Below are 10,850 nucleotides of genomic sequence, written 5' to 3'. Positions count from 1 at the left end.
CTCTTAGGCCACCATGCTGGCCCAATGCGGATTGGGGATTTTACACGTTTACTTCTTCGACATGCAGTTTTCGTTACGAAGTTCCTATATATATCGACGGCCTCTGTGGGTCGAGTGGCTTGCATATACGTTTTCAAGGTGTCGCCATCTTTAAGGTACCGAGTTCGATCTCCGAACGTGTCAGTGTAGAAAACTAACTTTTCTATATTGTCTCGGGTCTGAGTGTTTGTGGTACCGTCGTTGTTTCCGGTTTCCATAACACAAGTGCTTTAGCTACTTACTTTGGGATCAGAATAACATATATGATGTTGTCTAATATTTATATTTATTTACATTTACGCATAAATTCCCACAAACTTAGAGGTGCAAGCCCGAATTCGAACGGCCTCTGCTTGACAAGCGGTAGGGCAAACCATGAGGATCCATGGCTTTTTTCGGTGTAAATGCATCTTTATACTCAATGATTTGCAAATACTTAAATACCTATTTTAATGAGCATACCGTAACCTGCCACGGACTATTGTTGGCTAAGAACTATTCATAAACAATACTACTTAAGCAAGGACAGGATCACATATGACTTTCAATTTTCACGTGTCTGTTTATCAGGTACCTGTACAATGTGTTGATTAGTATTCTAGCCATATTTACAGAATACATTCTATATCCGAAACTGAACCCAAGTCACTAAAAAATAAATTGAAAAAAAATTTCGTAAATTCCTATTTTTTATTTACTTGGTACTTGGTGCAACGGGCTGGTATCCGCAACTCGACGACAAGGCGCTTATTTTGCGTGTGGTATTATTATTATGTGGTATTTTTTATTTAATTGCGGTAAACACATTTGATCCAAAGGTCATTGACTTGCACGACACTTGCAAACATTTTGAACATTGACCTTAAATGCGCAGAAAGAAACGCATTTTACATCTATTTGGTGGTGGGGTGCGGGTAGCGATGGTGGGGAGTGTCGTATCGAGCTCGCGATTGGTAGATCAGTCGACCTTGCTTCCCGTACTGCGTTAACGTCACGTCACGCTGACGTGATGTCACCGCAGATGTGATATGACGTTAACGCAGACATATATTCTATTCTAGTCTGTCACGAAATGCCACGTGGTTTGGTATGTAAACAAGAGTTAGCAGTGCAATAAAGAACCGCTACTAGGTTCACCAGAACCTGCATGGTAATCCATCAAGTACAAGTGTGTGTTTATTGTTATGGCACGATGTGACACATTACTCTGACACAGACTGAAATAAAGAGAGCTTAGCTCAATGTAGCTACGAACAAATAAATTTATGTCACTGAGAAACTCCTTATTTTTTTTTCAATGTTTACGCTCGGTAGGTACAACTAAAATAGTAATGTAACTACCCTACCCGTCGAAAGAAGTGTAGACGTTTGCACGCCGAGCCGACGGGCATTGTTCCCTACTTGTTGTTGCCTACTTGTTCTTATTATACTACTATAGTATTACAGTCAATTAAGTTTACGTATACTCATACATTCACATGAAACTTGCCGCCGACTTTAAACTCGACTAAAGATTATCTAAAGACTTAGTTATACATAGAGAAGCAACGGCCATGTTTTCTCCGTCTCACATATATTTAATCCTGTGAAAAAGAGAAAAAAACAAGCGAATGCAAGTAAGTCCTAGGTCAGTGCATATATTTGGTAGTTCCATCCTTTATGTAGACATTTCTCTCTATTAGATTTTGAAATGAAAGAGAGAAATTCAGCTATTTTCTAACAATACTCTCAATTCTGAGAAGTGAAAATACTTCAGTATTCGTAAGGAATTCTTGAATTTGTACCTATTGAAGCATCTATATTGATTTAGATTTAACGCAGTTCTTCTGGAAACGGTTTACATACATAGAAGCTTCCATCTCTCTCAACTATGTATTTTAGATACACATTTCTCTTTAAAGATTACGAGGAAAAGCTGCTTCGAGATACAAATTTCATTATCATGTGATACGACACCCTACTCACAAAGAGGATTTCTAATTGAATTGCTGTAATATGTTTGACGTTATTTTCCTTAGAGGTGAACGATTTCAGTCTTAGACAAAATAAGCGCTGCGAATTATAAAATCACATTTTACGCAAACTGATTTATGCCGCGTGCGAATGCTCATTTACTGACAGTACAATTATATTACAGTACAACGTGTCCTGTTCATTGATGTTACAAATTTTCAAAAAGGTTGCTGATTGCCCCAATCATGTCATGTCAGTACGGCCACAAGACGACGTTGTTGTCGTCGTGCACGATGTTGAGGAGATAATGGAGTACATCAGGCTAAAAACTAAATACACCCTGAAGGTCAAGCGGTTGGAGTCCCGCCACAATGTAAATTTTAATTCTTTTGCGGTGAGAGTGCCTACCGAACATCTGTCGATCTTCATGAAGGAAGTGTTTTGGCCGAAAGGTGTCATATATTATCGGCGATTCCGCAGCCGGTTACCTGACACCAGGGGGTCTATTCTCGATCTCCGTCTGACATCCGTCCGAAACAATTACTGTCAAATAAGTAATATACGATAAAATTAAACAAAATGAAAAGACAAGTATCCAGTATGAAGCTTCATTCGCATCACGCGCCTTTTCATTTGGTCAAGTATTGCTTATTTGGCAGTAATTGTTTCGGACGGATGTCGGACGGAGATCGAGAGTAGACTCCCAGATTGCGCTACACGTCGCCGACATGTGCAGTACGTGTACATTAATTATTTAGTTTATTTTATTGTTACATTATATTGTATGTTAGTCCTTAATAATAATAATACATACCTTATATGGGTCATGTGGCCTGAAATAAATGTCTAAATAAATAAATACTCTCCACAAAAACTAAGTCCCTGTGAACTTTGGCAGATGATTGAATCTACGGTCAAAAATGCAGCCAAAAAGCTTGGCATCACTTCACACCTCTCTTCGCTTTAATGGCTTTGTTTAATACCAATTTGGATTCAGTTGAAAAGTGTGGCAAGAGGCTTACATGTGACTCGGATTTAGTTGAGACGAAGCTGCAAAGCCTTGACGAAACGTGCAAAGTTGCCCGCTTATCGGTGTTCTACAGGATATATCAAAGGAGGTAATGTTCCCTTTTTAACCGACTTCAAAAAAGGAGGAGATTCCCATTTCGACTGTATTATTTTTGTATGTATATGTTACGCATTTGTGAACCGATTTTTAGATTTTTTTTGTTGGAAAGAGAGTACCTTAATATTGGTCCCTTTTAAACGAAGCTAAAACGATGATCGTAGCTTCGTATCGGACCCGGAAGTAACGACGAGTCGAAGATCGTAATTTGACACAAGCAGTTGCAAATACCTTACTCCGAAACGCCACGAGAGCTTTCGTGTCGTATTTTGACATTATTTTCATCTTAGAACTGACATAAAACCAACGGTAGCTCGAGCGGTATCGTTTGTACATCGTTTGTGTAAAAAATCGTGAATACTGTTAGTTGTGGAGGCGCTTGGACAAGAAATACGTGAAGATGAAGTGGAGAGACGACGTGAAAGTTGTAAGCGATTACCGGCTCGCTGCGAGAATTTTGTATAATCTTTTTGAAGATGTAACACGCAGGGTGTTCAAATATATTCTAGGTTTATTGACCCACCACCACCAAGAAAAGTTATTTCTCTATCTGCATATATGGTTTGTTTGTCAGATTGCGCATGCTATGTTCAGTTCTGGTATTGTCAACATTTTTAATCTGAAAGTAAATAATGTTTGTTATTGGTTTTTCCAGTTTATTTGAACTACCACGCAATTTAGATAAGAAAGCATAGTGGTGTGAAAGATAGCATAGTGACTAAAATAGAAAAGGGAATGTTTCCACGGTTTGGTCATGTGGAAAGGATGGATGTTAGAAAAGTACCGTTGCAAATTTGTATTTAAATTTATATAGCGAATACGGATGGAAACAGGGAAAGGTCGACCTTGATGTATATAAATAACTAAAGTAGGATGTCCTCAAAAAAGGTCATTTATTAAAGAGGCTGAATGTCTTTTTTCACAAACATTCTTTTGTTCATTATTTTTAGTAGGTAGACAAAGATTAAAAAACATTGAAAATTAATACAAAAATGATTTAATCAATGTTTTAGCGATTTCTTTATACACCTGAAAAATATATGCCACGCCGACTTCACGTCTATCACGCCGCCGCCGCCGCGCCGGCCGAAAATCTATTAGACACTGCCACGCCGCTGACGATTTTATGATCGACGCACTTGTCTAATACCTACTTTATGATAAATAAATATGAAAATAACTTATATTCATGGTTTCCTGAATTTTTTTTATACCTACCTATTAAGTTGTTCGTACTGTGTCGAAGCAAAGCGAAGTGCGAAGTGCGAAGCCCTGTATAAAATTTCACCTCAAAGGTTTTCAAATTCTTTATTGTACAAAGACATTAATTAAAAACACATGTTACAGTCAACCCTAGCGTGAAGAAAGAATTTCTGCGGAACTAATTATTGCACAATAAATATATTAAAATCTAAATATAAATATTGATTTCTTTGTATTCTTCTATTTCTTTGAGACATTTCCTGGAAATACGCAGATAATTGAATGTGTAAAATTTGTCTCCGAATCTTAGAACAATTGAATTGATTGCCAGCTCACTAAATATTGAATACAAGGGGTGGCAACCCGATATACATATATCTACAATTACGTTAAAACCATTATATATAGATAACGAAGCTATTTTTGTTTACACGAAGGAGCGCATTGATTGTTTTAGAGTGGTTGGGACCCCTATTCAGTGAAGGCATATATTTACTAAATTGAGATGATAACAGTTTATAGGGGTAAGAAAAGGCTGAAAATCACACTCATATATTCAAGATAGGCTATCAAGGCGCCCTTGCGCTGTAAGTCAACACTACAACTCTGCTATGGAAAAACGAGATCATAAATGTAAACAAGCCAGAACGTCTTAAGAAATTAACATTGTACTTCTTAAGACATTAATATAACCCTTGGGTACTTTATAATTTTCACTACAGTAGTTTTCTATCACTACCTACCATATTCTTTAATCTTAGTGTCTATTAGCACAGATAATAAATACAATGCTTAAATCGTTGTACTCTGTGGCCTAGCAAAAGATTTACCATAATATTTAATCCGTAGCTGATCAAGTGATCATTCAGTCTGCCATATATTGTGTTTACAATGTTTTCTTATATAATATCTTACATGAATAAAACCTACCACGTATTCAATAAATTTAATTTAACACAAACTCAACTAACCTGTATTTTCTAATGAAAATTACGCTCAACAATTAAACCTAGGTATTGAAAGTTTTCAACGTACCTATTGTAAATCAGGTCAGATGTATTCTTTTTTATTCTTATGTACATATTCACAATTGTGACTGTCTGTACTGTTATTGACGAACAGATCACCTGAGAGTCGTAGTTTTTGGAACAATATAAAATTGTGTTAAAAATTAAATAAGTAAGCACAGCGTGGTGGACGGTTACGAATTGCTGGCGCGCGTTGAGGTGTTCGCTGCGCTCCTCCACTACTCAGCCCTCACCCCTCAGGAACTGGTTCTGTGGCAGCAGCGAAGCCCAATAACTGTATACGCATTTGGTTTTTGTCATATTAATAATTATACATAAAATTCATTAGGCTACGGTTACAAAAAGTCGCTTTCATACCGTTCCGCAGCATGGAAATTGTAAGCCTCTTAATTCAAATTCAAATTCAAAAACATTTATTTTACATAAAAATATGGATTTTTATGATTTACTAATATGGATTAGTGTTGATAAACAAAATAACATATTATGTTTCATATGGCCAACCATATGAGAAACCATATGAGCCTCGGTAGACATTCCCGATGCACTAGGTGCAGCTTCACGGCAGCCCCATCAGCACTCTGAATGCGTTATTAAAATATAAACAAACAATGGAATAACTGGATTTACCAGGGTTCGCATTTGAAGCATTGAAGAGTGACACTCGGGATTGTGAAAAGTCCAACCAGCCGCGACCGGCCAGATTCCTGCTAGCTACGCAGCCAACGTCAGAAATTAGGTATTAAGAAAGACAAATGTTTGGGTAACTGGCAACGTTGCTAGGAATGAGCATGGATGGTGTAAAAAGTTCTTATATTGCTTAACCCAAAAATGTATTCTACCGTAATAAGAAACCTAGAAATAAACTAACCTGAAAAAAATGTTTATGATCTATGAGATGTCACTTTGACAGTGATAGTTGTTTGTTTAGATTTTTTATCTTGAACTCCATCTCGGAGTACAATTAACAACCTATCCATGCGCCTTGTCATACATACATACTAACACGCTCGTCTTCCAATGGAGTAGTAGTGACTACGGGGCGCCACTATATATATATATATATATATATATATATATATATATATATATATATGTGCTATATTTCTGTTCTACAAATTTTATACTTTTCCCTTTTATATTAAAATTTGCAGAACCTAAGTGCGATACGAAAGCTGTTTGTATTTTTATGTTGATACGATACCGAAAGTCAGGTCAAAGGTCTATAACTTCCAACCTATTGAAATCTGAATTCACAGTGTGTCTGGAAGTACCTACCATTGGCAACAACGCATTATCCAATGTAGGTTAACGCCTCACAGATGAAAAGGCACAAATGCGACGATAGTAATAAAGCCATGCTCCACATAGGTCTGGTTTTTATATCCCATTAGGACTCACACTAACCATTGAATCGTGAGATATTAGAGCGGTAAAATGTACGAGCATGCAATTACGCTTGAACGTAACAAGTTACCTACATAGCCAAACAAATATACCAATTACCTGGTCTCAAATTCGGCAATATCCAGTACTATGATTATACCAGAGTGTTAAAGTCCCTATTTATAAGTATAAATTGAATATGAAAACGATAACTTTTAACTGTACTAATTTTGTAAATATAACACTTAGCTTGACACAGTGTGAAGGGAAGACCATGAGCGAGCTAGTGCTGCCACATACACATTTTATACCTTTGAATCAGAGCAACAATTATTCACCCGGAAAACCCCAAACAGAAACCAATTTAGAAGATTTAATTTCCCAAATTGGTCCTACAGGGAGTTGAACCTGAGACCTCATCTTGCAAACTGGTCTCCGAAGTCATGTATAGATGTAAAATATTATTTATTTACCATTGCTTAGCAGCAGCACTAAAAAGTAAAACAAGTTAAGATACTCGTGAAAGAGTTCTAAGGAGTACTCGTACTGCCTTTGTACCTTACCTATTTCTACCGCCAAGCAGTAATTAATGTGAGCATTAGTGTTTCGGTTTTGAAGAGTGAGAGTTCTGGTGAAATTCCAGTCACATGGGACTTTTCAACTTATGTTTCAGAGTGGCGGGCGCAGTGACAGTCGCTTTCAGATGTTTGCGATTTAAAGTTCTGAGTGGCACTGCAACTGCTATGGACAGGCATGTCGCTTACCACCAGGCCCACGACAACGTTTCGGGGCCTTTACAGGTCCCACTCGAGTAGCACAACTTTGTCTAATATTAGATATATATAACGGTGTTGTAGATATCTAATAGAGTTATATTCTCATGATCTAGCGCAAGAGTACGTTGTCCCTCAAGGTCTCTTATAGATAACTTCTAGTCAAAACGGTTTTTATTGTGATTTAGATTAGACTTAAGAGATGACCCTTGGACAGTTTTATACATATCAAAATGAAACGTGAATATCAAAAATTATGTAACCAACACATCTGTGTTGCAATTATTTGTTATACATAAATTCATCTATTATTACTAGCAATAGGTTAAAAAATCCTGTAGGTGTACAATAACATATCACAGTATTACAATATCTTTTTTGTAAAATTATTAACATATGTAGCTTTTCCACTCTTCTTTTCGGTAAGAATACCTTTCGATAACGGTGAAGAATTTTTTTTTATGTAGGCAAAGCGTTTTCAGTGAAAATATAAGTTACGCCCATTCCTGCTAAAGGAGACGGTCTTGGCATTGTGTTTTTACGGGTTGTTACAGGATGAAACGAGCTTACATGTGCACAATTCAATTGCGTAATTTCCGCTAGAATTGCCCTTAACAATAAGGTATCTCAATACTCGCATATTCGTTCGTGTTTGGGAAACTTTAAGGTGATTTCGCAAGCACAGCAATACAAATGCGGCGTTATCGGTATGCCTTATTCCAGCGTGACAATGGTTGAGTTATTGAAATTTGACTAGTCAGGTAAAAAGTCGCCATTTAGTTGTAAAAAACTAGATTTAGTCGGTCCGTCATTCAAAAGTTATGTCTTTTAAGACCTGTTCAGATATGAGCGATATACGAGTACGTTACCGCTGTGGATAGCGAAAAATACCGCGTGGTAAGGTCCGTGGAATACAGAGTCATACTGCCCAGGCGGCATCTTTTCGCTTGCTTTGCGAAAAGATTTCGCCGTATGACGCAGAGCAGTGGCAAATTCATCCCTCCGCCCAGCCCACATGTAGTGACGATTAGTTAATGAATAATGGGTTTTCGCTACCCAGAACGGTAGCGACATTCGCTTGGGTGTGAACAGTGAGATTATCGCGTACCTACCCACTTGGATTTCGTTACCCACAGTTGTAGCAAATAACGCGTATATCTGAACCGGCCTTTACTGTCCACGTTGGAATAAAAATAGGTACTCCAGCGGCACCATTCCTCAATCTCGAGAACCACGGCATCTAGCTTAGATCTGATTGCCCTAAAAGTCGTGATTTAGCAGGTTTTAGTCCTACAAAACTAGATTTAGTTATTATGCTGTTTTGGAGTTATAAAGATGTTTTAGGTATTGTCCATGTTTTTTTAAGTTATTCCTTTTTTTATTTAGCCGCTTATTCCGGCGGCACTATTACATAATCTCGAGAACCACAGCTGCTAGCTTCGATCTGATTGCACCCAGAAATACGTGAATTATATATACTTCGTGCATTTGCATTTTGAACAAAATGTAAACAAACAAGTCTCTGACCCGACCATAGACGGTTTAGTTATAGCCAAACGTAATGCCAACTACAAATCGATTAATTCATTGGATGAATCGATCTGTTCAATTGAGTCATACTAGCGGTTTTCCTTACATTACATATATAAAGCTACAAGTTCTTACTCACTGATAGAAATAGAACGCATACTTTCCGATATGGTCGAAAAAAGATATTTATACCGTTGTACGCGGATAGGCTCCAAGGCAAAGAATCAAATATGAGAAGACCTGAGTGTGGAAAATGTAAACGAGTGACCAACGGCCTGCAAAACCAATACATGGGGGCAATTTTTGTGCATTTTTATGAGATACTCCCTGGTTAATTACCGCGGGAAGTAAAAAAATTTCTAAATTCAAATAAACAAGATGGCCGCCATACGATATCTTTTTACTATCATAGAGGGTAACACTGATCAACTGCCTGAGTTAAAAAAATTAAAGATGGCGGTTTCAAAATGGCGGCCGAAGAAAAACTTGCTTCGATCCAGTTGAAAATTGACACGCGAGGGTCTTTAGGAGTCCTTAATCATAATTTGGGGTCAACAATTTCTTTTCGCCATTTTTTAATATGGCTGATTTGCTTTGATTCGACTGAAAATTGGCATGTGAAGGTCACTAGAAATAATAATTTATTAGAAGATAATAATTTGTGCTAAAAATTTGTTTTTCGCTATTTTCAAATATGGCCGTCATAGCAGCGTTCGTTGGTGGCAGAAAAAAATTGCTCAGATCCGTTTGAAAATTGACATATGGAGTGCTTGATAATAATTTGTGATCAAAATTGGTTGTTTTTAAATATGGCCATACAAACTCTTTTAGCGGCAGATAAAAATTTGCATTAAATTCGATTCAAAATGGACATGTCTGGGTCTTTGTTTAATAATAATTAGCGGTTAAAATTTATTTTTCACCATTTTTCAATATGGCTACCATACAAACTTTTTTGGTGATAGATACAAATTTCTTATAATTCGACTGAAAATGACATGGAATCATAATTTGGGGTAAAAATTTAGTTTCCGCTGTTTTTCGATATAGTCGTAATTTATTTATGTAACTTGCTTTGCTTGGACTGAAAATTAGCACGAATAGATTTCTAAGATTGTTTGATAATAATTAGTGGTCATAATATATTTTTGTAATTTTTAAATATGGCCGCCATTAAAGAGCAATTTAATTTTTTTTAAAACACAGTCCTAAGTGCCGAGGCCGCAGGCCGAGGTCCGTGGAGGGCGAAGCCTAAAGCGTCCGCACGCCTTCGTATTGAGGTAATTATATACGGAGGCGTATATAATTACCGTATAGATTACGAGTACGAGATCTCACAATTGTAAAAATGTAAGGTATACTTCCCGATGTAGTGGAAATGAGATACTTATTATAGTGTTGTTGTATCTCAACCATATCTGTTAGATTCCATTTTCTTGAAAGCTATGCCAAAGAGAAGTATTTAGGGGGAAAAAATGTCCAACTACTGCCGAATTTCCTGTACTATGAATACCAAAACCACGATAATCCTGAATACTCAGGTCAAAACCAACTTAGAAATGTTCGTTTCTTAAACTGGCCCAAATCGGGAATCGAATGAATGAATGAATGAATAAAATATTCTTTATTGCACATAAAATTACAATTAAAATACAATACAATAGCTTAAGTATAATAGTAGTAGTAAGTCAATGTGCAACAGGCCGCCTTATTGCTATGTAGCAATTTCTTTCAGGCAACCTTAGGATAGACATTTCGGATATGCAAAAGGGGTGCAACCAAAGAATATCATCATAAGTACACTACGTAATA

Source organism: Hyposmocoma kahamanoa, unplaced genomic scaffold, assembly GCF_003589595.1.
Source record: "Hyposmocoma kahamanoa isolate Upper Pololo Valley unplaced genomic scaffold, ASM358959v1 93, whole genome shotgun sequence".
Lineage (NCBI taxonomy): Eukaryota > Metazoa > Arthropoda > Insecta > Lepidoptera > Cosmopterigidae > Hyposmocoma > Hyposmocoma kahamanoa.
Note: the sequence above shows the minus strand (reverse complement) of the source record.